This window comes from Nannospalax galili, unplaced genomic scaffold, assembly GCF_000622305.1.
Source record: "Nannospalax galili isolate Female #2095 unplaced genomic scaffold, S.galili_v1.0 scaffold188, whole genome shotgun sequence".
Classification (NCBI taxonomy): Eukaryota; Metazoa; Chordata; class Mammalia; order Rodentia; family Spalacidae; genus Nannospalax; species Nannospalax galili.
The window spans coordinates 1,522,730-1,549,668 of NW_008360325.1; the positions used below are offsets into that span (position 1 = coordinate 1,522,730).

The following is a 26,939-nucleotide window of genomic DNA, read 5'->3' on the forward strand; positions in this document are numbered from 1 at the left end:
CCTAGCAGATTCAGATGAAGACACAGTGGGGACAGGAGTGATGGAAAAGGAGTGAAAAAAAAAAGTCTAAACATCAGGCTGGAGAGATGGTTCAGCATTTAAGAACACTGTTTTTGCAGAAGACCTGGGTTTGAATCCCAGCACCCACATGGCAGCTGTAACAACTGTCTAACTCCAGTTCCAGGGGATCCAACAGCCTCTTCTGTCCTCCACGGGCACACAACACGGGTGCACTTACCTACAGGCACTATATCACACACACATAAAATAAAAACAAGTATTTTTTTTAAATGTCTAAACACAGAAAATGGAGTAGCATAATTATCAGTTCCTGTGTCAGCCACTCTCCTACCCAACTACCAGGCAATATCAAATCATGAGAGATACTCTCACAGGTTTCCAACTGGAGACTAGGAAAGACGGGTTATCACTCTTGAGGTCTAAAGTACACTCTGGGATAAGCCAAGTGTCACATCAAGCCATCCACAGCAGAACTCATGCCTAAGGCGCCGGGTTTCAAGAAATACCTATTTCAACTAATTCTGGTTGTTGTTTTTTTTAATTTTAATTTTTTTATGTGTATAAGTGTATTGCCTGCATGTAGGCAGGTGCACCCGTGTCATACAATGTGCTCGGAGGTCAGAAAAGGGCACTGGATCCCCTAGAACTGGAATTACAGATGGTTGTTAGCCACCATGTGGGTGCTGAGACCTCTTGACCACTGAACCATCTCTTCAGCCCCATCAACTAATTCTCTTTCATTCAAACTAGTTCTCTTTTCATTCAGAGTTGTAATTCTAAATTTTCCCGTTTTAACTCCCCCACAAAAAGGCAAAACATCAAACACTTCCTTTCTTTTCCTACTATCCACTCATCACTTGCAAAACTGGAGCCAGAACCCAGGGCAGGAGGAACCCAGGGCCTCCCTCACACTAGGTAAGTACTCTGCCACAGAGCTAGAATATATCCTCAGCCCCTTTTCTTGGTCTTTTTGACCAATCATACCTGGTGAGAAGTGGGTCTGAATGAAAATGTACTAGATGGTATGTTTACCCGAGTATTGCTTTCTATCCAAGTTTGGGATCTGATTCTCTTCGGAGTCTTTTCTTGGTTTGTATAACTACTGCTGCACTGCTCATGACTATATCCATGGGAACATGAGTAGGATAACACAAGTTCATAACTTGTTGCTAGGCAGATCTAGTTCACGATATATTACAATTTTCTCATTAAAAAGTGTCTGAGGGGCTGGAGAGATGGCTCAGCAGTTAAGAGCACTTGCTGTTCTTATAGAGGACTGGCTTCAATTTCCAGCACCTACATGGTGGATCACAAGTATCTATAACTCCAGTTCTAGGGAATCCAATGTCCTCTTCTAGCCTCCATGGGTACTATATGTATATGGTGCACTTACATACAGGCAGACAAAATACTCATGCACATAAAATAAAAATAAATAAAATCTTTTTCAAAAAAAAAAGTGTTTGGGTGTGGTGGTGCACACCTTTAATCCCAGCACTTGGGAGGCAGAGGCAGGTGGACCTTTGTGAGTTTGAGGCCAGCCTGGTCTACATAGTGAGTTCCAGGACAGCTGGGGCTACAAAGAGACCCTGTCTCAAAAAGACAGGTTAAAAAAAAAAAAAAAAAAAGGGTTTGAGCCAGGCATGGTGACACACATCTTCAATCAGAGCACTTGGGAGGGCACTCTGTGAGATAAGGGCCAGCCTGTCTATATAATGAGTTCTGGGCCAGCTGGGGCTAATACAGGGAGACCTTGTGTCAAAAAAAGATCCACCTCTCCCTGCCCTAAGAATTCCAAATAGCCTTCCTTTAGAATCTCCCTCCTAGCCTAGCTTCAGCAGTGACATTGTGCCTGGATTGACGGGGACCTTGGGCTACCTGCATGTGCACTTCTCCCAGAACGGGTATAGAGTTCTTGGTTTTTATCATGCAGCAAACTTGTCAAAATGACTTGAAAACAAGGCAGAGACTATACATGGTAAATCTATGCTCTGAGGGTGCTAAATGTTTTTAATGGTTCTGTAAACCCATCTTTTCTAAATACTGAAATTTGGAGATAAAGAAGTACATAATCCAAATTATGTAGAAGACAATTAGACAATTGCTTTAAATTTGAATATTTCCCATGTTCAAAATTAAAAGAGCTGTTTTTAAAGACTCAGTTCTGACACAAAGCAGCTGGAAAAATCCTTCTTAGTTTTCAGACAGGGTCTCCTGTAGCCCCTGCTGGCCTGGAACTCGCTGTGTAGACCAGGCTGGCCTTGAACTCACAGAGCTCCTCCTGCCTCGGCCACTGCCTCCCGAGTGCTGGGATTAAAGGCGTGCACCACCACACCCGGCTTTAAGAGTACTTTTAACATCTGCAAGAAATCAAAAATTGCCTTTGCAGAGGGAATTTGGTAGTTTGTATTGAATTCAGCAACTCAACTCTGCTCTACAGGACAGTTAATCCAAGTAAGCACAGTTCATGCAGAATTATCTGTGATTTAGAATACTAGAAACAATACCCATCAACAGGGTCAAATTATAGTTATGCCCATACAATCACTGCACTGCTGTTACAAAGACACAGAGGATGTAGCTCAGTGGTGCAGCACTTTCCTGACATGCACAGGCACTGGTTCTATCCCCAATACCATGAAGAAGGAAAGACGGGCCTATGAGAAAGCTCAGAGAGTAAAAACACTCCCCAACCAAGTCTGGCAACCTGAACTAAATCTCTGGAATTCCAGGTAAAAGGAGAGAAGTGACTTCTGTAAGTTGTCCCAAGCTCCACACATGCACCAGGGTATGAGTGCACCCACACTCATATCCAAATATACACACACAATAAGAATCAATAAAATTTTTAAATTAAAAAGGACATAGCTATCATTAGCTCATTTATTTATAGCTAGATGTACATTTTAATAAATACACATTGCTTTAATTTTTATATCCAGAGACTTTAAAGTATGTATGAGGATTACCAACGCCTGCTACCACACTTGATTTTTCTATGTGCTGAGCCATCTTCCCAGACCCCAATCTTATTTTGGATTGTAGATGAACTTTCCTTCAAAGTATGGGGCAAAAATCGTTTTATGCCATGTATGCCAGATCCCCCTTGCCTCAAATCACAGTTGCACCCTGGAAACCCTTATTATAGCAGATCTCTGAGTTCAAGGCCAACCTGGTCTACATAGTGAGTTCCAGGCCAGCTGGGGCTACAGGGTAACCCTGTCTGAAAAAGACAAAAAAATTTTTTTAACTTATTCAGGAGGGCTGGAGAGATGGCTCAGCAGATATGAACACTGGTTGTTCTTGCAGAAGACCTGGGGTTTGAATCCCAGCACCCACATGGCAGCTAACAACTGTCCATAATTCCAGTTCCAGGGGATCTGATAGTCCCTTCTGTCCTCTGCAGGCATTTCACGACATGGGTGCACTTACCTACATGCAGGCAATTACATGAATACACATAAAATAAAAATAATAAATAAAAACATTTTAAAAAACTTAGCCAGGTGTGGTGGTGCACGCCTTCAATTCCAACACTGGGGAGGCAGAGGCAGGTGGACCTCTGTGAGATCAAGGCCAGCCTGGGGCTTCAGGGAGACCCTGTCACAAAACAAAACAACACAGAACAGCACAAAACAAAATAGTATCGTGGGGGGCTGGAGAGATGGCTCAGTGGTTAAGAGCACTGGTTGCTCTTGTAGAGGGGCCAGGTTAGATTCCCAACATCCACTTGACAGCTAACAACCATTCATAACTCCAGTTCCAGGGGATGAGACACCCTCTTCTGACTTCCTTGGGCATTTCATGACACAGATGCACTTACATACATTCAAGCAATATACTCATATACATAAAATAAAAATAATATTTAAAAATAAAAATAGTAGCATGGACTAACCTCATGTGAAGAGCTCTACAACCTGCCTAATCACCCCTGATAACAAATCTGAGTTGGTCCGTAATTCAGCTAACCAAGGACATGTGGCAAAACTATGCTCCAATTCTGGGCCTTTAGTTATTTTATTTTGTTATATTTATTACTTTTATTTTGCCAGGCATGGTGGTGCACGCCTTTAATCCCAGCATTCGAGAGGCAGAGGCAGGCAGATCTCTGTGAGGTCAAGGTCAGCCTGGCCTACATAGCGAGTTACAGGACAGCTGGGGCTACAGGGAGACCCTGTTTCAAAAAGACCAAAAAAAAAAAAAAAAATTATTTTTTTAATTTTTTTTTTATGTGTATGTGTGTATTGCCTGCATGTAGGTAAGTGCACTTGTGTTGTGCAATGCCCGCAGAGGACAGAAGAGGCTGTCAGATCCCCTGGGACTGGAGTTATGGATAGTTGTTAACTGCCATGTGGGTGCTGGGATTCAAACCCAGATCTTCTGCAAGAACAACCAATGTTCTTAACCACTGAGCCATCTCAAAATATTACTTTTATTTTATATGTATGAGTGTTTTGACTGCATGTTAAGTGTACCACGTGCCAGCAATGCCCCACAGAGGCCAGAAGAGGTGTGTGATCCCTTGAAACTTAAGTTATAGATGGTTGTTAGGCACCATGTGAGTGATGGGAATCAAACCTGGGTCCTCGGGAAGAACATCAAGTACTCCTAACCGCTGAGCCATCTCTCCAGAACCCCCTCACCACCAATTATTTTAAAAGGACTGCTCCCTGCCTTGCTATGCTTGCTTGTGGCCCTCAGCCACTATAGAAGCGTTTGGCTATAGACCACGATAGGCCTCAGTGGAAAAGGAGAGGCCCTGCATCCTCATGGAGAAAGCAAAGATCCAGCGTCCCAGCTCCACAGTGAAAACAACAGATAACACCAACCTCAGATAGCCCAGCAAAACAAATACCCAGGTAGGCAAGAATCACAAATAACTGCTGTTAAACCACTGTACCTGAGTAGTCCAGTGTAACTACGAAGAATGGGATCCATGTAATTCCCATGGAATGAATAATCCAGAGGTAAGTGAGGCTGAGAACCTAAGCCAGGACAGGAGTACTCCTTTTTTTTGAAAGAGAGGGTCTCCCTGTAGCCCTGGCTGGCCTGGACTTGCTATGGAGACCAGGCTGGCCTGGAACTCACAGAGATCCGCCTGCCTCTGCCTCAAGTGCCAGGATTAAAGACGTGCACCACCATGCCCAGCTGGAGCACTCCTTTGTAGTGGGGCATACGTTGCCTCCCAGTCTACTGAGGTAAGTATGTGACTCATATCTGGAATCTAAGAAGACTAATCCCTGAAAGCCATGGGATGGACAAGGCTCAGAAAAGTCTAATTTAGACAGGGTTCCTAACTCAAGTTGCTTTCTGTCTTGAGTACTTGACAAGCAGATAATGTGAATAAGTGAGTATACTCTTATGAGTGGGTGTCCCCATACAACTGCAAGGGGTTAAAACCGGTTCCAAATTCCCCAGTTCCTATACAATTCAAAATTAGATGCATCTCTTATCTAGGAGATGGCACAAAATATAACAGTCAAGAACTTGGCCATCTTAAACTAGATTTTGCCTGTAGGTGAGTCTTTAAAGCTCTCCAAACTCAGTCTCATCATCTATACAACAAAGATACATTATTCCTACAGGATTATTATGAAGACTAAATAAGGTATTTACAAAGTTCTATTGCTGGGTGTAGTCCCGAGAGGATCATAATTCAAAGCCAGCCTGGACTACTATTGAGAACCTATCTCAAAAACTACTAGCAATTTGGCATGACGCAAGTTGTTCTCTGGTCCATACCATGTACACATACAAATAAATGCTTCAAAAGTGTCAAAAAAAAATCTCTTTGCTAATGAACTACAGTTTCAAATGCATCCTTATCTCACCCCTGAAGTATCGATACTAACAGTATTCCCTCACAAGAAAATTCCTTAAGGGTCAGGATGTGTACTTTACTTACTGCCCCGTGTGGTACTTAAGGCAGAACCTGGCATTTTGAAGGTGTTCATTTAAAAGTTCCTGCATTGCCAGGCTAAGATGATGGCTCAGTTGGTAAAGTGCTTGCTGTGCAAACAAGAGGACCTGAGTTCAGATCCCCAGTACCAAAGTAAAAGCTGGGTGCCACCGTGTGAACTGGTAACCCCAAACACCGGGGGGTGGAGGGGGTAGACACAGGCAATCTTGGGGGTTTGTTGCCCAGACAACTGACCTAAAATGATAAGCCCCACTTCTATGAGAGACCTCTCAAAAAGTAGGTGAAGGGGTTGGAGAGATCGCTCAGGTGTTAAGAGAGTGGACTGCTCTTCTAAGAACCAAGGTCAGTTCCCAGCAACTATGTCTGTCAGCTCATAACTGCAGCCCCAGGGTATTTGACATTTGACACCCTCCCTCTTCTGGTCTCCATGGGCACTGCACCCACTTGTGCACCACATACACAAAATCTTTAAACTTTTTTTTTTTTTTTTTTTTTTTTGGTCTTTTTTTGAGACAGAGTCTCTCTGTAGCCCCAAGCTGTCCTGGAACTCACTATGTAGACCAGGCTGGCCTTGAACTCACAGAAATCCACCTGCCTCTGCCTCCCGAGCGCTGGGATTAAAGGCGTGTGCCACTACGCCTGGCCACACACTAAATCTTAAAGATAGACTGGGGCTAGAGAGATGGCTCAGCAGTTAAGAACGCTGGTTGTTCCTGTAGAAGGCCGGGGTTCAAATCCCAGCACCCACATGGCAGCTAGCAACTGTCCGTAACTCCAGTTCCAGGGGATCCAACAGCCTCTTCTGTCCTCCACAGGCATTGCACAACACAGGTGCACTTATCTACATGCAGACAATATACACATACACATAAAATAAAAATAAATAAAAAGAATAAGGTGGAGAGGCAACTGAGGAAGATATCCCAGCACTGACCTCTGGCCGTCATATTCACCTGTATGGGTAGGCACATCCACACATACATACCAAGTTCTTGCATGGTCAGATGCACTAATATGAGTCATAAGGAATACAGCTAGACGGGAGGCTAAGGCAGGAAGGTCACTTGAGCCCAGTTCAGTATGAGCCCAAGCAACACAGTAAGACTCCTCTCAGAAAACAAAACAAGGGAGCTGGAGACATGGCTCAGCAGTTAAGAACACTGGTTGTTCTTGCAGAAGACTGGGTTTGAATCCCAGCACCCACGTGGCAGCTAACAACTGTCTGTAACTCCAGTCCCAGGGGATCCAAGAGCCTCTTCTGACCTCCATGGCATTGCACGACATGGGTGCACTTAACCATATGCAGGTAATACACATAAAATAAAATAAAATAAAATAAAATAAAATAAAATAAAATAAAATTCTTTAAAAAGAACAAAAAACAAAAGAGTTTCTGAGCCAACAAGCATCTCCTCCTCCTTCAGTGACTCCCTTGCTATATACTCTCATGTCCTTTCCCAAACATAATTACACTCATACCACCCTTCAGCTTAAACTTTTACAACATAACACACTAAAGAGCAATGACTTTCAAAGGCAGAAAGCCATCTCTCTGGCTCAGCAGGTAAAAGTGCTTGCCATCAAGACTGATGAGCTGAGTTCCATCGCCAGAACCCACGGTGGAAGGAGAAAACGTGCACACTCACAGTGTATGAGCACATTCACACACACTGAGAACCAACTCTTTCCTGCATTACGACTTCAATGTGCATTCTAAAATGCAAGACGAGGAAAAGGGAGAGGAGGGGGGGTGGAAGGAGAAGGGTAAAACAGAGGTGAGGAAGGAACAAGCACAACACACGTCTGCACGCACACAGTACTTCATAATAAAGCGTAACTGCAATGGTTTATTTCAGACTCCTTTATTAGAGTCTATTTCCTTTGACTTATAAAGCTCACCATAAAGCAATCTGCATCAGCCTCATACATCTCATGTTTACTGTCCATATTTTGGCAGTGTTACGAAAGAAGTTAAGACTTCAGGCGTGCTAGGCAAGCAAGCACTCTTACCCTGGTCACACCTAACCAGAGCACAGCATGCACAGGTGGGACTAGGGATACACTTGCCTAGCGGGCACAATGCCCTGGGTTCCATCTTAGTACTATGAGGAAGGTAAAAACAAAAGAAGTGATTAGCACATGTCATCAAAACTTCCCTAAGCAGGGCTGGAGAGATGGCTCAATGGTTAAGAGCACTATCTGCTCTTGCAGAGGACCCAGGCTTCGTTGCCAGCGCCCACATGGTGGCTAACAACTATGTGTGACTCCAGTTCCAGGGGATCCAATACCCTCTTCTGACCTCCTCAGGCACTGCATGCATATGGTGCACTTCACACACATATAGGCAAAACACGCACATAAAATAAAAACTAAAACTTAACAAAAGTCTTTTTTCAAGTTCTGGAAGTGTTTACACAATGAAATCACCTGACAATGCGTTCAGAATGTGCTGCCACCATCTAGTGACAGGTGACTCTTCTCAAAAAACACAAGCTCTCCTGATCCCAGGATTCCACCAAAACATGAAGCTCTCTCAGTCCCAAATATCCTTCTTTCACTTGCCTTTCATGACCTAACTGAAGCCAAGTATGGTGTTACATGCCTGTAATTCCAGCTCTGAGTAGGCTGAGGCAGGAAGATCTGGAATTCAAGACCAGTCTGATGGACACAGTAAGACTGTGGCTCAAGCCCGAACATGACTTACCTAAAGAAATACCCGCGGAAAGAAAGAATTACCTCTGTTCTCAGTTTCAAACACCTCACTGGACCCAGCAGGCGCCCCGCCCTCTACAGCACACGGATGCCTCGGTCCCACGGCATTCATTCATTCGACTAGGCTGGACTAGACTAGGTATTTTATGTCAATGGCAAAATAAGTAGTCAATAAATTACTTTATTTTAAACACAAAGTTATTCCCCATAATGCACACATGCTATTTTATAAGGCTGAGGATAGAGTTCAGTGTAGAGGCATCTACAAAGTCCTGGGATAAATACCTACCATCACAAAAAAGAAAAAGCAAATTTACAAAACTTCAGCCAAAATTTTTCAATGAAAATATACCAAAAGTCTTACACAATTATAAATCGTATAAGCTGGGGGCTAGAGAGATGGCTCAGCAGTCAAGGACACTGACTGTTTTGAAGACCCAGGTTCGAATCCCAGCACCCATATGGCAGCTAACAATTGTCTGTAACTCCAGTTCCAGGGGATCCGACAGCCTCTTCTGTCCTCCACAGGCACTGCACGACACAGGTGCACTTACCTACATGCAGGCAATACACACATCCAGGACAGCTGGGGCTACAGGGAGACCCTGTCTCAAAAAAAGACCAAAAAAACAAAAACAAAAAAATAATAAAATATTTTTTAAAATCATAAGCTAATATGTAATTATGTATAATCTTACATACTTATAAAATTTAAATTATAGTTTTAAAATTACTAACACTAGTGGATGGTCACATATGACTTATTAATAGCCCATTTTTCTCAATGTTAACATTTTTCAAAAGTTGAACCAGGCATGATGGCACATGCCTTTAATCCCAGCACTCAGGAAGCAGAGGCAGGCAGACCTCTGTGAGATCAAGGCCAGCCTGGTCTACACAGTGAGTTCCAGGCCAGCTGTGGCTACAGGGAAACGGTCTCAAAAAGACCAAACAAAATTTTTTTCATAAGCAAAAAGAACTTGTTAATGTTTAGGAAAGCAATGCATGTAGTACTCTGCAAGAAAGAAAAATCCATGTTCTTCCACTGCCAAAAATATGAGGAGCCCATCACTTCCTTACATAATGAGCTCTAAAAACATGAACAAAATGCAATGCGTGAAAAGCAAGGCAACAGACCTGCCATAAGGGAAATTAAGCTCTTGAAAAGCTAAAAAATACAAAATACCTAATCCCATCTCATCTTTTCCAGAGCGTAATTCCAATGTCATGTATGTTTTTAAACTGCAACTTCTCCTTCATAAATCAGCTAAGTTACTATGGTGAAAGCTGTGTGCTTTTAGATGCCAAGTGGCTACACTGAGCTGTCTCAGGACACACATCTGGACACTGACCGCAACACTTCCATTTCCTGTTGTGTATGAGCATCCTCTCAGCACAGCAAAGGACGCTGCTTCAATCTTTGCTTCCTACAAAGACAAAATTCTTTCTTATGAGGCTGTAGAGACAGACGGCTCAGCAGTTAGTAGCACTGACTGCTCTTGCAGAGAGAGAGGACCCGGGCTCAATTCCCAGCAGTCACATGGCAGCTATGAACTTCCCTTAACTCCAGTTTCAGGAGAATCCAATGCCCTCTTCTGACCTCCACAGCATTGCACAACATGGGTGCACTCACATACATGCAGGCAATACACTCGTACACATAAAATAAAAATAAAACATTTTTTAGAAAAAATTATTTCTTAAACAATACTAAGGGGGCTGGAAGAGATAGCTCAGGGGTTAAGAGCACGGGCCATTCTTGCAGACGACCCAGGTTCAATGCCCAGCACCCACATGGTGGCTATCAACCATCTGTAACTCCAGTTCCCGGGGATCTGTCGCCCTCTTCTAAACTCCGAGGGCATTACATGACACAGGTGCACTTACATGCAGCTAATACATTCATATACATAAAACATAATAAAATATAAAAAATAAACAATATTTAAAAACAATAATCCTCAGAAACTACAGGAATTTAACTTGCAGAACTAGATGAAAGCTCAGATATTCAAGTTTAACCTGCTTTATCAGAGTAAGGGACCTACAGCTCCAGCCACAACGTCTTAGCTCACTAACAGTGCTGTACAAAAGTGGTAATGCTATGGAAACTGACTTGTTGCCAAGCAAGCAGAGAGCCAAGCAACAAATCAGAGTGAGAGCTCGGCAGCTGACACACACAATTCTAGTTCAGTTTAGAAGTATCAATACACATGGCAGACATGTAACTGAAAAGGGTTAGGAGATCAAGCTCCATAACAGGGTCCTTCAAAGGAACAGTCTCATACTCAATGTTTTCTCCTCACCCCTTCTAAGCAAAAAAGAATGTCCAACACAGTCCAGGGACATTGTCTAAAATTATACTTTGCTCAAAAGTACATATGTTAGAAGTAGTAATTATTAAATAACTTACTTTTGAATAATTAATTCAAAATATGATCCTTTGGAGAATTCTGGGTGACAATCATCAATTAGCAATCAGACTTCAATGAGCATTAAGACCATATCAAACACCTTATCACAAATACTGAAACACTGGCTATAGGTACAAAATGCGTTACTCTGGTTTTATATTTTGGTTTTAATAAGCCAGTCAAGTTTGGATAAATGGAAGTAGGAGGATCAAGAGTTGATAGTCATCTTCAGCTACATACTGCATCCGAGGCAAGCCAAGACTACATGAGACCTCTCAAGAAAAAAACCAGGCTTGGTGACACCAAGATTACAACCAGGCTTGTAATCTCAGAAGCTGGGAGGAAGAGATAGGCCTGTGAGACCTCTGTGAGACTGAGGCCAACTGGGGGCTACAGAGAGACCCTGTATCAAACAAGAGGCTGAAGAAATGACTCCACAGTTAGAGCACCTGTTGCTTTTTTAGAGGACCTGGATTCAGTTCCCAAATGTGTATCCAGTTGTTCACAAATACCTGCAACTCCAGCTCCAGGGGATCCATCTCCTTCTTTGGGTCCCCACAGGCAAACATGGTACACACATAGACAAGACAAGCAGACACATACACATCAATTAAACTTTTTTACTTATTTTCATTTTATGTGTATGAGTGTTATGTGTGCACGTATGTAAGTGCACCCATGTCATGTAGTGTCCATGAGGACAGAAGAGGGAGTCAGATTCCCCTGGAACTAAGTTACAGATGATTGTTAGCTACCATATGGGTGCTGGGAATCACCTGAGTTCTGCCAAGAGTAGCCAGAGTTCTTAACTGCTGAGCGATCTCTACACCCCAAATAGAATTTTTTGTTGTTGTTTTGTTTGAGTCAGGGTCTCCCTGTAGCCCCAGCTAGCCTGGAACTCACCTTGTAGACCAGGTTAGCCTTGAACTCACAGAGATCTGCTTACCTCTGCCTCTTCAATGCTGGGATTAAAGGCAAGGCATGTGCCACCACACCTGGCTCCAAATAGAAATCTTTTTAAAGACTTACTTATTTTTATTTTTTGTGTATGAGTGTTCGTCTGCATGTATGTATATGTGTGTCTGTGTATGCAATGTCTGCAGAGGCTAAAAGATGGTATCAAATCCCCTGGAACTGGAGTTATGGACAGGTGTTAGCTGCCATGTGGGTGCTGGAAACTGAACCCAGGTCCTCTGCAAGAGCAGCCAGTGCTCTAACCACTGAGCCGTCTCTCCAGCCCCAGAATGGTTCCATAGATTTCTGATTTCAACAGTGCTGTCCCACAAAGTGTCTCAGATTTCAAAGCATTTCTGATTAAGGTGTACAACTGGTATGGTCTATGCCGATTTCCAAAACCCTGAAAACTAGCAAATCTGAAGTATTTCTGATCTCAGAATTTCAGGCAAGGAATACTATACCTGTATTCTATTTACAGAATGTTTTCATGACATCAAATCCATTAAATTTAAAGATTTAAAAGCCATGAGCTGGGGATGCAGCTCAGTAGTAGAGCAACCATCTAGCATTTGTGAGGCTCTGGGTTTAATCACAGGCCACACACACACACACACAGAGGCAGGAGGAGGAGAGAGGCAGGAGAGGAGGGGGAGAAGAGGAGGAAGGAGCAGGGAACGCCATTGGGAAATTTAGCCGGTATCTCTCCACTTGGAAGACTGAACGGCTTAGTGGTAGAACAGTGACCGAGAACTTTAGCTGGGGCAATTCCATGTTGATTTTTAGCATGGTCTGTTGGAACCTCCAGCACCACAAAAATCAAGTATAGTGTCACACATCTGTAATCCCAGTAGTTAGGAGGCAGAGGCAGAAGGACCAGTATCAAAAGTTCAAGATCACCCTCAACCACATAGCCAATCTGAGGCCAGACCAGGTTACATGAGACCATGTCTGAAACCCCCCCGCCCCCCGGCGCACGCAAAAAAACCCAACAACCCACAAGTGCTAGGATGATGCCTTACTGGTTAGGAACACTTGATGCACATGCAGACAAGCAGGCACACACACATAAATAATTTTTAAATATTTAAAACCGGGGCCAGGCATGGTGGTGCACGCCTTTAATCCCAGCAATCGAGAGGCAGAGGCAGGTGGATCTCTGTGAGTTCCAGGACAGCTGGGGCTACAGGGAGACCCTGTCTCAAAAAGACAAAAAAAAAAAAAAAAAAAAAAAAAAAAAAAAAAGATTTGACATTATTGAGTAAAACCAGACCAAGTAGGCTAACTTGTCTCTTCCTCCTATCCAAAGCTTCCTACTCTCATGCTGTTTGAAAGCAGAAGAGCGGCCCAGAACCCTCTCTCCTAGGAAGGTAATGCAGGCACCACAGCCTGCAGTGAGTGTGTAAAACAAAACTGAGACACTGAAAGTTCAAGTGAGACCTCCCTCTCAGTGAAAAACTTTCTTCTTTGCAATGCTGGGACTTGTAAATGCCAGCAAGTGGCTTCTGATGAGCCATTCCACCTCAAGACCTAACCAAAACTTCTGACTCTCCCCAAAGTTAACTACTAATAGCCTCTGTGGACTGGAAGCCTTATCAGAAACAACCAATTAACAAGTATTCTGTATATGTATCATATACAGTAAACACACACACACACACACACACACACACACGTACGGGAACAGCTATACCACAGCTCATTGAAGGCTGCTGCTTGAGTGGAGGTGATTAGCTCTCATGAGGTTTAACAGGAGCCCTGCAATAGCAGAAGACAGTTGATCATGCAGTGATGAAGTATGTGCTGCTAACTATGCTGTTACAGTGTAATACTGCATTTTTACATTGGTTTAGATTTCTTTTTTGTAGAGTGGGCCCAAGGAGGGGGAGACAGGGGCTCATGTAGCACAGGCTGACCTTTAACTTACCAGGTCAACTTGTATGCATTCCTCTACACTGTCTGTGTGTAAGTTTCTTTTTTAGTGTTTTTTTTTTTTTTTTTTTTTTTTTTTTTTTTTTTTAAGACAGGGTCTCCCTGTAGCTCCAGCTGGCCTGGAACTCACAGAGATCTGTAGACCAGGCTAGCCTTGAACTCACAGAGATCTGCCTGCTTCTGCCTCCCAAATGCTGGGATTAAAGATGTGTGCCATGCCACCACACCCAGCAGTGTGCATACGTTTTAATAAATTTTTATTTCCTTTTTTCCCCCCTTCAGTTTATTGAGATAGGGTCTTGCCATGAGTTCTGGCTGGTTTGGGATCACTGTATAGTCCAGGCTGGCCTCAACGCTCAGCAATCCTCCTGCCTCAACCTCTAAATCCTGCAGTTACAGGTGTGCACCACCACACCCAGCTAAATTTTAATTTTACAGGTTTGCGTATTTCTATGGTAGTCATTAGCAGACTTATTTGTATACTGCATACATTCATTAGTGTCTCCTTCAAGTTTTCACTTTTCTAGGCTACAGGGGGCACCTATTGTCACAGACTCCGTAGCATGAATCTACCTACCCTATCAGCTCTAGCCTATACTGCTCACAAGCATTCGCTAACATCAAGAACTATATACACTGGTTTTGTGGAAGACGGAGTGGGGTCTGAGTTTGGTAGAAACAATGTGAATAGTGCATAAGGAAGGAAATTAGCTGCAGAACCGCTTCCAGATGTCTAGTTACATTTGCTGGACAGGTGAGATCATTTCACCGTATTCAAAAGGAAATCATTTTGTTTTTTGAATCAGGCTCTCTCTCTGCAGCCCATACTGGCCTCAGACTTGCATCAATACACCTGTTTCAGCGTCCTACATGCTGGGATTACAGACATGCACAGCCACACCCAGTGAGAAGCAGTTCTTAAAATAATCTTGTAGAAGACAGGAGGGTGAGACAGGACATACCTAATGTTATACTTAAGGAACAGACTGAATGCTATACTTGCAAGCTTAGATCACACAATCACACAAATCCCTTCAAAATAACTCTCAGGACTGGAGAGATGACTCAGCAGTTAAGAACACTTGCTACTCTTGCAAGGACCTGGGTTCAGTTCCCAGCACCCACAGTGGTTCACAACTGCATGTAACTCCAGTTCCAGGGGATCTGCTGCCCTCTTCTGGCCTCCACAGCACTGGGCACACATGTGATGCACATCTATAAATGCAGGCAAAACATTCATACACGTAAAAAAAAAATTTTTTTTGATGTTTTTGAGACGGGGTCTCCCAGTAGCCCCAGGTGGCCTGGAACTCGCTATGTAGACCAGGCTGGTCTTGTACTTAGAGATCTGCCTGCCCAGAGTGGTGATGCATGCCTTTATCCCAGCACTCAGGAGGCAAAAGGCCTCTATCTGCAAGATAGAGCCCAGCCTGGTCTCCATGTCGAGTTCCAGGACAGCTGGGGCTACAGGGAGACCCTGTCTCAAAACAAAACAAAACAAAACAAAACAAAACAAAACAAAACAAAACAAAACAAAACAAAACAAAACACCATTTGAATCTGTCTCCCGTCAGTCAAGCTAGATAGTTCCCATTTCATCTGTTTTCACTGCCACTTAGAAGAATGGAACTGGGAAAAAAGTAATTAAAAAGGCCTGGAGAGATGGCCCAGCAGTTAAGGGTACTGGCTGTTCTTGCAGAGGACGAAGGTTCAGTTCCCAGCACCCACATGGCGGCTAACAACCATCCCTAACACCAGTTACAGCGGCTCTGATGCCCTCTTCTGGACTCCATGGTCATCACACACACAGCTACACTTACATACATGTAGGCAAAACATTCTTACACATCAATTTTTTGTGTGTGTCTTTTTGAGACAGGGTCTCCCTGTAGCCCCAGCTGTCCTGAACTCACTATGGAGACCAGGCTGGCCTCAAACTCACAAAGATGTGCCTGCCTCTGCCTCCCAAGTATTAGGATTAAAGGTGTGCACCACCATGACCAGCATACACAAAATTTTAAAAAATACTTTATTATTTTTTAATTTTATGTGTCTGAGTATATTGCCTGCATGTATGTGAGTATACCTGTGTTGTACAATGCCTGCAGAGGTCAGAAGGTGGTGATGGATCACCTGGAACTGGAGTTACAAACAGCTGTTAATCACCATGTGGGCACTGGGACTCGAACACAGTTCCTTTGCAAGAGCAACCAGTGCTCTTAACCACTGAGCTGTCTCTCCAGCCCCAACTTTTTAAATTAACTTTTAAAAAAGAATGGAATTGGGGGACTAGAGAGATGGCTCAGTGATTAAGAGCACTTAATATTCTTCCAAAGAACCAGGTCTTGTTCCCAGCACCCACATGGATGCTTACAAAATTGTCTATAACTTCCTCTTCTGGCCTCCATAGGCACTACATGCATGGTGATACATTTACATACATGAAGTCAAACACTCATACACATAAAATAAAAATAAATTTAAAATTTAAGCAAGGCATGGTGGCACGTCTTCAATTCCAGCACTCACAATGCAGAGGCAGAAAGATCTCAGTGAGATGGAGGCCAACCTGGTTTACATCGCAAGTTCCAGGCCAGCTGGAGCTACTGGAAGACCCCGTCTTAAAAAAACCAAAAATATTCGAGGCCAGCCTGGTCTACAAAGTGAGTTCCAGGCCAGTTGGGGCTACAGGGAAGACCCTGTCTCAAAAAGACAAAAAAAAAAAAAAAAAAAGATACAATTACTCTGTAATAAATACAGAAACCTGTAAAGAAATAAAGAAATGAATGAATAAATAAATAGGGTGTGGTGGCCCATGCCTTCAACTCCAGCACTCTGGAGATAGAGACAGGTGAATCTCTGTGAGATCAAGGCCAGCCTGATCTACATAGTGAGTTCCAAGTCAGCTGGGGCTACAGGGAGATCCTGTCTCAAAAAAACAAAAACAAAATAATAATAAAAGAATGGAATTGGACATGAAGCTGGATCTGGCAACTCTTAATATAAAGCCCAGCCATTGTGATAAGACATGCTTGTAACCCCAGCACTTGGCATGCTAATGTGGGAGGTTCATTAGAGGCTGGCCTGTGCTATATAGTAAGGCCCTGGTTCAAAAATTAACAAATAGACAGACATGGCGCACACCTGTATTCCCAGCACTCAGGGCTGGAGAAATGGCTCAGCAATTAAGAGCACAAGTTGTTCTTGCAAGGACTTGGGCTGTTCCCAGCACCCACATGGCAGCTAACAACCATCTGTAACTCCAGTTTCATGGGGATCCAACACCCTCATCTGGCCTCTGCAGGCATTGCACACACAAGTGCACTTACACACATGAGTAAAACACTAATACACATAAAACCTAAAACTCCGCAACGCTTGCGGTTCCAAGAAAGCAGCTAGTCTACTGATGCAACAAACACTGCTCTGAAGTGGTGTTCTTTTTGTTTGAGACATGGCCTCACTATAACTACCCCTGGCTAGCCTGAACTCCCTATTTAGACCTCAAACTCACAAAAAATCTGCCTAACTCAGTCCCCCAGGTGCCAAGATTAAAAGCATGTGCCTCTACATCTCATACACCTAAAATAAAAATAACAAAATATAAATTGGTGTATTTATTTTACGTATATGAGTGTTTGGTGTACATTTATGCAAGTGCAGCCATGTCATGCAGGCCTGCACAGGCCAGAAGAGGGCACAGGATCCCCTGGAATTGAAGTTACTGACAGTTGTTGGCTACAATGTGTATGCTGGGAACTGAGTCCCAGCCAGTGTTCTTAACTGCTGAGTCATCTCCCCAACGCCAGGTATTTTTTTCTTAGAGATTTCTTGACTAGTTCTCCCTGAAATATACTAAGTAGCCTGAAAGCTTATAAAAAAATTTTTGATGAGTTGTCTTACCACTCCTTTCTTAGTGATACATAAAATGTCTGTGAGAGCTGACAGCAACTTAAGACTAGGCTAACCACCTACTGCCAAGTTATCAGGTTGAACTAGAACACTAAACCACTCACTGCTTTGGTTCCTGAATATGGAAAATAAAGATAGTAACTTTCCCTCAAGTGAATTTGGGGGAGAGTTAAAATGATTTAACAGTTTTCAAACAGCCTGGCACAGTGAGCATTAAACTGACCTGGCTCTGACAGGTCATTCTTTTGAGAGTCTTCTGTTAATGATGACAATCTCCCTATCCACACACTGCCCCTTTTTCCTATGTACCAGTGGCAAATCCCTAGGAGACCTGGATTTAATTTTAGCTCACAGCACTTTAACCCTTTCTGGGAAAAATAACTGACCATTAGAAGAGTCAAAGCCTTAACTTTAGTCTCTAATATGTTGTTATAACTACATACTAGGCAGAAATTAAACACAGCTTTTCATTTGGCACTGTAATTTTGGTCAACCAGTTAAGAGCATACCAACAGTAGCTGAGTACCATTAGATTTTGAAACAACACATCAAAAAACTATCAGCTCTTAGTGATATTTTCCTCAGAAATTCAGAATCCTAAATGACACTGTAGGGGCTGTGTGCCAACACCAGTCTGAGCACAGCCCTCAGAGCACTGACTGCTCTTGCACAGGACCCGGGTTCAATTCTCATCGCTCACATGGCGGCTACAAACCATCCTTAACTCCAGTTCAAGGGGAATCCGAAGCCCTCTTCTGACCTCCATCCAATTGCATGACACAGGTCCTGCACTCACATACATGCAGGCAATGCACTGATATACATAAAATAAAAATAATAAATAAAATTATTTTTTAAAAAAAAAAAACAAAAAAGAGCACTGACTGCTCTTGCAGAGGACCCAGGTTTGATTCCCAGAGCCCAATGGCAGCTACGAACCATCCTTGACTCCAGTTCCAGGGGAAACCGAAGCCCTCTTCTGACCTCCAAGGCATTGCACAACACGGGTGCACTCACACACATGCAGGCAATACACTCATACACATAAAATAAAAATTAAAAAAAAAAATAAAAAACTAACAGGTGGCACACACTTGTAATCTTGGCACCTGGGAGAATGGAGTGGAAAGATCACAAGTTCAAGGTCAGCCCTGGCCTACAGAGTAAGACTGCCTAAAACAAAAACATGGGCTGGAGAGATGGCTCAGTGGTTAAGAGCACTGGTTGCTCTTGCAGAGGACCCAAGTTCAAATCCCAACACCCCCCTGGCAGCTGACAACTATCTAGAACTCCAGATCCAGGGTTATCTGACACCCTCTTCTGGCCTCAGTGGGCACTGCATGCACTTGGTACGGTTACATACACGCAAACACAAAATTAATTTTTTTTTTTTTTGTCTTTTTGAGACAGGGTCTCCCTGTAGCCCCAGCTGTCCTGGAACTTGCTATGTAGACCTGGCTGACCTTGAACTCACAGAGGTCCGCCTGCCTCTGCCCTCCCAAGTGCTGGGATTAAAGTGTGCCACCACGCCTGGCTTTTTCTGTATTTTTTAAAATTAAAAAGTTTTAATTTTAGCTGGGCATGGTGATGCACACCTTTAATCCCAGCACTCAGGAGGCAGAGGCAGGGGGGCCTCTGTGAGTTCAAGGTCAGCCTGGTGTACATAGCAAGTTCCAGGACAGCTGGGGCTACAGGGAGACCCTGTCTCAAAAGGGACCAGAAAAAATAAAAGTTAAAAATTACAAAAAATTAAAAGCAGAAAGAAGGGCCCGGAGACACAGTGCCTTGATCTCCCTTCTGTAAGAAGTACTGCAATGGTCTCAAACAGCTCGTTTCCCAGAACTTTCAGGTCTACTTCAACATCCATATGAAAAAGAGATTGTCCCAGTCAATGGCTGGACACAATAGGTGTCAGAAAGTAGAGCCTGCCCCTGTCCTCTTCAACAAGCCTTCATGCAGGCCACAGTGCACTGCCATCTCAAGGTCACTGCCAAATCAGTAACCAGCCCTTCTCTTCCCCTGCACTTGTGTCGCCCCAGCACCCCTACCCCTACTGGTGTCTGCTCCCTAAGCCCCTCCTACCTCTCTTCATTATCTTCACAAGCATTGGTTCCCCAATCAATCAACTGCATATCAAATTTTGTGTCCTCTCAAGGGATGTAAACAATCAGAAATAAGACAAGTCAACCTCAAATTAATGGAAAAGAAGTGAGTGGGAAATTAGACTTTAGCTGCACATGAAACAAACATGGCCAGGGAGCAACGGTCAGTCCACAGGAGGGCACTGTTCCATCTCAAGTCTTATCTTTCCCTTGTCTTCAGTTGTGTGTGTGTGTGTGTGTGTGTGTGTGTGTGTGTGTATTTGTGCATTTCTGTGAGTGAGTGAGTGAGTGTAGAGCCCAAGGAGGCCAGAGGACGTGTCCAATCCTCCTAGAGCTGGGTTACAGGCAGTTGCAAACCGCCCCATGAGTGCTGGGAACCAAACTCAGGTCCTCAAAAGGAGCAGTATGCACTCCTAACTGCAGAGCCATCTCTCCAGGCCCTTTTCTTGGTTTTGGGAGGCAAATTTTGTTTGTTTTTGTGCTTTATTTTATTTATTTTTGGTCTTTTTGTAGCCCCAGCTTGCCTAGAACTCGCTATGGAGACCAGGCTGGCCTTGAGACTCAAGAGATCCCCAAGTGCTGGGGTTAAAGGCATATCCCACCATACCCAGCTTGTTTTAGTTTTTAAAGACAGGGTATCACTATGTAGCCCTGGCTGACCTGGAACATACTGTTTTGACCAGGATGGCTTGAATTCAGAGGTCCCCTGCCTCTACCTCTCAAGTGCTGGGGTTAAAGGCTTGCATCCACATGCCCAGCACACTGGGACTTTTTTTGTTTTGTTTTTACATGTATGAGTGTTCTTTGCCTGCATGTATGGAAGTGCACCACCTGTGTATAATGCCCATGGAGGCCAGAAGAGGGTATCAGATCCCCTAGATCTGGAATTATGGATGGCTGTTAGCTGCCACGTGGTGCTGGGAACTGAATCCTGGTCCTCTGCCAGAGCAGCCAGTGCTCTTAACCACTGAGCCATTCATTGGTTTTTGTTTTTTTTAAGATTTATTTTTGCTGGGCCTTTAATGCCAGCACTCAGGAAAGCAGAGGCAAGTGGATCTCTGTGAGTTTGAGGCTAGCCTGATCTACATAGCGAGTTCCTGGCTAGCTGAGGCTACAGGGAGATCCTGTCTCAAAAATACACACACACACACACACACACACACACACACATACACACACAGATTTATTTTTTATGTGTACAAGTGTTTGCCTGCATGTATGTAATGTGCAGCACCTGCATGTAGTACCCATAGATACCAGAAGAGAAGAGGGTATCAGGTCCCCTGGAATTGGAGTGACACAGACAGTTGTGAGCAACCAAGTAGATGCTCAGAACAAAACTCAGGTCCTCTGTAAGAACAGCAAGTGCTCTTAACTGAGTCATCTCTCTGATGCCCCTCCCCCTTTTAGGTGTTTTGAGGCAGTATGTCACCTGGTATAGGCTAGCTTCCAATTTATGGTAATCCTCCTGCCTCTGCCTCATGAGTACTAGAATTTCAGGCATGAGTCAACACATTCACCCAATTAATTCTGTATTTATAATTCTATCCTACCTTACATTTGCGAAATAAAAGACATAATCAGATTACATATAATAATTATCTTAGTGTTTCAAAAGTTTCTCTTCTTCCAAAATTATGAGCACATGTTGGCGCTGATGCAAATTATCACCACACCCAACAACAAGGCTCTAAACAATAAAACCTAAGGTCTGGTCTAGATGGCCCTACCTTGAGGTAATTTTAATGACTGAGAAATGAAAGACAAACATAGGTTACTACTTTACCTCTCTAGTCCTTTATTTTCCTTATGTAGAAAACAGAATGGTTGCCAGGCACGGAAGCACACCTGTCATCCCAACACTTGGAAGGCAGATAGCAGAATTAAAATTTAAGGTCATCTGTCTCACACACACAAAAAAAAGTAAGGTCATCCTCAGCTACACAGTTGAGTTTGAGACCAGCATGAGTATGTCAGATGCTGACTCAAAAAAAGACAAAGACAAAGAAAAAGAGAGAAAGGGAAATGGCTGGCAAGACGGCTTAACAGGTGAGGGCACTTGTCACCAAGCCTGGCAACCTGAGTCTGACTCTGGGGATCCACAGGGTGGAATCAGCCAACTCCTACCAGCTGTCCTCTGACGTCCACAGACACACGAACATATACACATACAATCATCAATCAATCAATGTAAAAATAAACTGAGAGGGAAAAGGGTTGGGGCGTCGCTCAGTGTGGAGCACTTGCCCAGATGCTCAAGCCATGAGTTGCTTTCCTAGTATGGAGGCAGGAGCGCCAAAGAAAAGCAGGTCAAGTGCATCCTGTCAATCAACTATTCCACATGTAGGTACAACACTTTTACTACAAGTCATCTGACGTGACAAAGTCAGTGATAACCACAAACTCTGGAGGCAGAAGCAAAGGGATGATGGCAAGGTCAAGGACAACTTGGGCTACATCAAAAGACTATCTCAAAAATAATGACGAAGTTCTAGGCTGGGTCTGCAGCCTGGGTAGAGCACTTGCCTAGCATCTATGAGATCCGATCCTCAGCACCGGCCCCTCCTCGCTTTTTTCCTCTTCTACAAAAGCTATAATTCTAGCATGTCTAAACTATGATAATAAAAACCATCTCAGAATAAACTTGACATAGAAACTTGCTTAAGAAAACAACTCCAGTCAGCCTTAACATCCTATCACTGTACTCCTCTGGCTAAAAGAACGAAGAGCACCAAACAAATGGCCAAAGAAATACAGGCCAGGGGCTGGGGCTGTAGCTCAGTTGGCAGAGTGCTTGTCTAGCATACACAAAGCCCTGTGTTCGGTCTCTAGCACCACATAAAACCAGGAATGGTGGTCACAGCACTATCAGTTTAAGAAAAGGGCTGACAAGATCGCTCAGTGGATAAAGGCACTTGCAACCAAGCCCAATGATTTGAGTTCCATCCTTGGAACCCACACAGTAAAAGGAGAGAACCCACTCCAAAAAGTTATTCTCTGGCTACCAAACCCATATTGTGGCATACATGCATGCAAGCATATACACATACACATACACATAGACACACAATAAGTGTAAAAAAACATGTTTTAAAGAAGCAAGCCATGAACCTCCCTCTTAACACCAGCAAGACTGATAAAACATTCACCTTATTTTTATAGAGAAACACTATACCTTTCAAAATAAGAGATGCCTGCTAAGGTTGAATCAAAAAAAGGAGAGATGAAATAAAATTCTCCTCCTCACTCCTTTCAGTACTGAATTCTAAGAGAAACTGATGACAGCACGGTAGAATCTGGCAGTGTGGACAGCCTGGACAGCACAGGCAGGAGCAAACCTAGGTGAAAGGGGCGGGGGCTATTTTTGGTGCTTGTTCTTAACCCTAAATGGTCCGGACTTTTTTTCATTGTAAACAGATGGTATTTCACCTCCACACTATGCCGTGCTTTACCTGTTGCCTAGGCCGCCTTCAGCAGATAGGAACTGAGTGAGCACCTCTGTCCTACGGTGCTCTGTCTGCCTTGTTTGCTATGTGTGAAGGATGGCAGAATTAAATCCTCCTTGGACTACACAGTAAATACCGGGTGATCTTAGTTCCAACCACTCTGGAATGAAGGTCAAGCTGGGGTCTACAAAATAAGTAAAATGTGACTTGAAAAGGTACCATCTCAGGCTCATCGGTGCCAGCACTTAGAAGGCTGGGGGAGGAAGATTGCCACTGAGTTTGGGGCCATCTTGGACTAAAGAGACCCTGTCTCAAAAAAAGTTTTTAATGGCCGACCCATGGTGGCGCACGCCTTTAATCCCAGCACTCAGGAGGCAGGGGCAGGCAGATCTCTGAGTTCAGGGCCAGCCTGGTCTACATAGTGAGTTCCAAGACAGCTGGGGCTACAGGGAGACCCTAACTCAAAAAAAGACCAAAAAAAAAAAGAAAAAAGTTTTTAATGAATTTCTTCCATTTTCATATTTTTACTACTTTAGTTAAGCTTTCTAGGCCAGGCCTGGTGGTCATGCTTGTAATCCCAGCACTCAAGAGACAGAACCAGGAGGATCACTGCAAACTCTAGGCAAGCCAGCATTACACAGGGAGACCATATCTAAAAGAAGGACAGACAGGAGGGAGGGAGGGAGGAAAAAAAGGGAGGGAGGGGAAGAGCAAAAGAAAGGCTTTGTGTTTGCTCAAATTTTGGCAAAAGAAAAAAACAAGATGCTTTTTAAAACTGAGGCATAAAGGATTTAATAATATAGCCAAGGGACTGGAGAGATGGTGCAGTGGATAAGACATGCACTTGCTACTCTAATAGAGGACCAGTTCCAAGGACCCACCTGGCAACTCACGTCTATAACTTCAGTTCCTGGGAGATCCAACACGCTCTTCTGGCCTCTTTTGGGCATTGCATGCACATGGTGCACTTACAAACATGCAGGCAAAACACTCATACATATACAATAAAAATTTAAAAATGGGCTGGAGAGATGGCTCAGCAGTTAAGAACACTGGTTGTTCTTTCAGAAGACCCGGGTTCGAATCCCAGCACCGCATGGCAGCTAACAACTATCCATAACCCCAGTTCCAGGGGATCCGATGGCCTCTTCTGTCCTCCACAGGCATTGTACAACACGGGTGCACTTACCTAAATGCAGGCAATACACTCATATACATAAAATAAAAATATAATATTAAAAAAAATTAAAAAAAACAAAGACTACAGCTGAGCCAGGCAGCAGAGGCAGGTTGATCTGTGAGTTCCAGGCTAGCCTGGTCTACAAGGTGAGTTCCAGACCAGTGAAGGCTACACAGTGAGACTCTATCTCAAAAAAAAGAAAAACACACACCTTTAATGCCAGCACTCAGAAGGCAGAGGCAGAGGCAGGCAGATCTCTTTAAGATTGAGGCCAGCCTGGTCTAGACCAGGCTGTTCTAGACCAGCTGGGGCTATAGGGAGACCCTGTCTTTAAAGGAGGTGGAGGAAGGGACTGGAGAAAAGGCTCAGTGGTTAAGAGCACTGGCTGCTCTTCCAAAGGACCTGGGTTCAATTCCCAGCACCCACATGGCAGCTAACAATCATCCATAACTTCAGTTCCAGAGAATCTGACACCCTCTTCTGTGAGGACTTTGCACAACACTGGTGCACTTACACACATGCAGGCCAAACATTCATACACATTAAAAAAAGACAGGTGGCTGGAGATATGCCTCAAAGTTAAAACCACTTGCTGCTCTTCCAGAAGACCTGAGTTTAGTGGCAGCACACACATCAGGGTTTGTTACTCCAGTTCCAGGGGAACTGCTGCCTTCTTCAGTTCTCTGCTGGTACCATACCCACATGCCATGCACATACCCAGAGACACACAGATTTAAATAAATCTTTCAAAGGAAAAAAAAAAGTGAGACAGGAAGATGCAATTCAGTGGTAAAGTGCTTTTCTGGCCTGTGTAAGGACCTGGGTTCAATCCAGAGCATGACAAAAAAAAAAAAAAAAAAATCACACTGAGACATACAGTACAGGCAAGATCTAAAACACATCAACAATCAAAACCAGTACAAAGACATCGAGGCGGAAGGATTGCAAATTTCAACATTTAAGCTGAGTCTAGCAAATTTTAGTCCAGCCTGCATTACATTGTGAGATCCTGTGTCTCACACACACACACACAAAAAGTCCAAAGACTTCAAAATATGACCCTATCGCCCTATCACACTTGCCGTTTCAAAGAGGACAATTCTAAAGATGCAGGTTCATTCCTGACAATGGAGAGATTAGAAAAGCTAAGTACTGTGACCAAACATGCCCTTTTCCTCAGGCTCAAACATCTAAATACAGCTTTCCAAATACATAACAAAAATGTGTTGAAAATGGAACAGCTTTCTCAAAGGTCTGCTCAAGTTGAATTTTAAAAATAGTATGTGAGGGAAACTTGGAGACAAGCTTTATGTTCTGTATATTACTGCGGCTAGACTTGACCTACAAAATGAAGATACGGTCAACGGTAACCAAAAAACAGTATGCTTCCCCTGGTGGCCAGCCTGGGAATGGAGTTGCCCAGAACAGAAGAGCAACCGCCTGACCCCTGGTCCCGACCTGTCCCTACAGAACAGGAAGAAAGGAGGAAACTACCGAAAACACTAACAGGAGTTTTAAAGACACAAATCTGGGGTCAGACTACATAAATGTAAGGGACTAAAATCAATGAAACAAAATGTAGAAGGCAAATGTGAAAACCATTTTTTTCTCGGAGGACCCAAATACTCACCTGGGAACCCCTCTCCTCCGTATTGTTGCTTTTACCTACACCTAGAGTTTAGCATCTTAATAACAACTTAAAAGCAATCTCCTTTTTCAAGGACCAGATCCTTGCAATTTTCTGCGTCCTGTTTCCAAGGAAAAGCATTTATCTTTTCAAACTACTGGTATAACCTACTTAGAAAACCTCCTGTTCTAAAGCCCTCCAACCAGGAGGGTTCACTCTCTGGCTGCAGACTCTTTTGAATTTTATTTCTGAAACAAAACCCACGTCCTTTCAAACACTTTCTGAAAAAACTACCCTTAAAGACAGTCTCATATAGAGATGGGATAGAGCTGTATACATTAAAATCTGGCGAATTCCTTTGTCTGACTGAATTTTTTTCTTGGTACCACTTTAAATTTGCTTCCACACAGAATAGCAGCAAGGGGAAGTAGATGCCCCACTCCTGGGCGTAAGGATTTCTAGTAGATGCAAATCCTTGATTAGCTCTGGAGGGTTCTATTCTTCCACAACCTCTTCCTCGCCGCCGCCGCTGCCGCCCCCCCCCCACAAGAAAAGGAAAAGAAATCGAGGCAACACACATATACAAATAGGTCCTAAAATAACTGCCACAAGCGAGCCTCTCTCACCCAGGCAGAGGGCTCTCGGGGAAGCACGCTTCTTTTATTACCTGATTTGGGGGGGGTTAGGTCTCGACGGGCCCCTGGGATCGGGTGGGA

The 26,939-nt window shown here is 43.7% G+C and overlaps 1 protein-coding gene across 1 annotated transcript in view; it reads right to left on the reverse strand.

Moving 5' to 3' along the window:
• The window catches only part of Rcor1 (REST corepressor 1), a 103,610-nt gene that overhangs the window by 75,952 nt on the left and 719 nt on the right, over nucleotides 1-26,939 (reverse strand). The gene's annotated exons all lie outside the window — the stretch shown is intronic.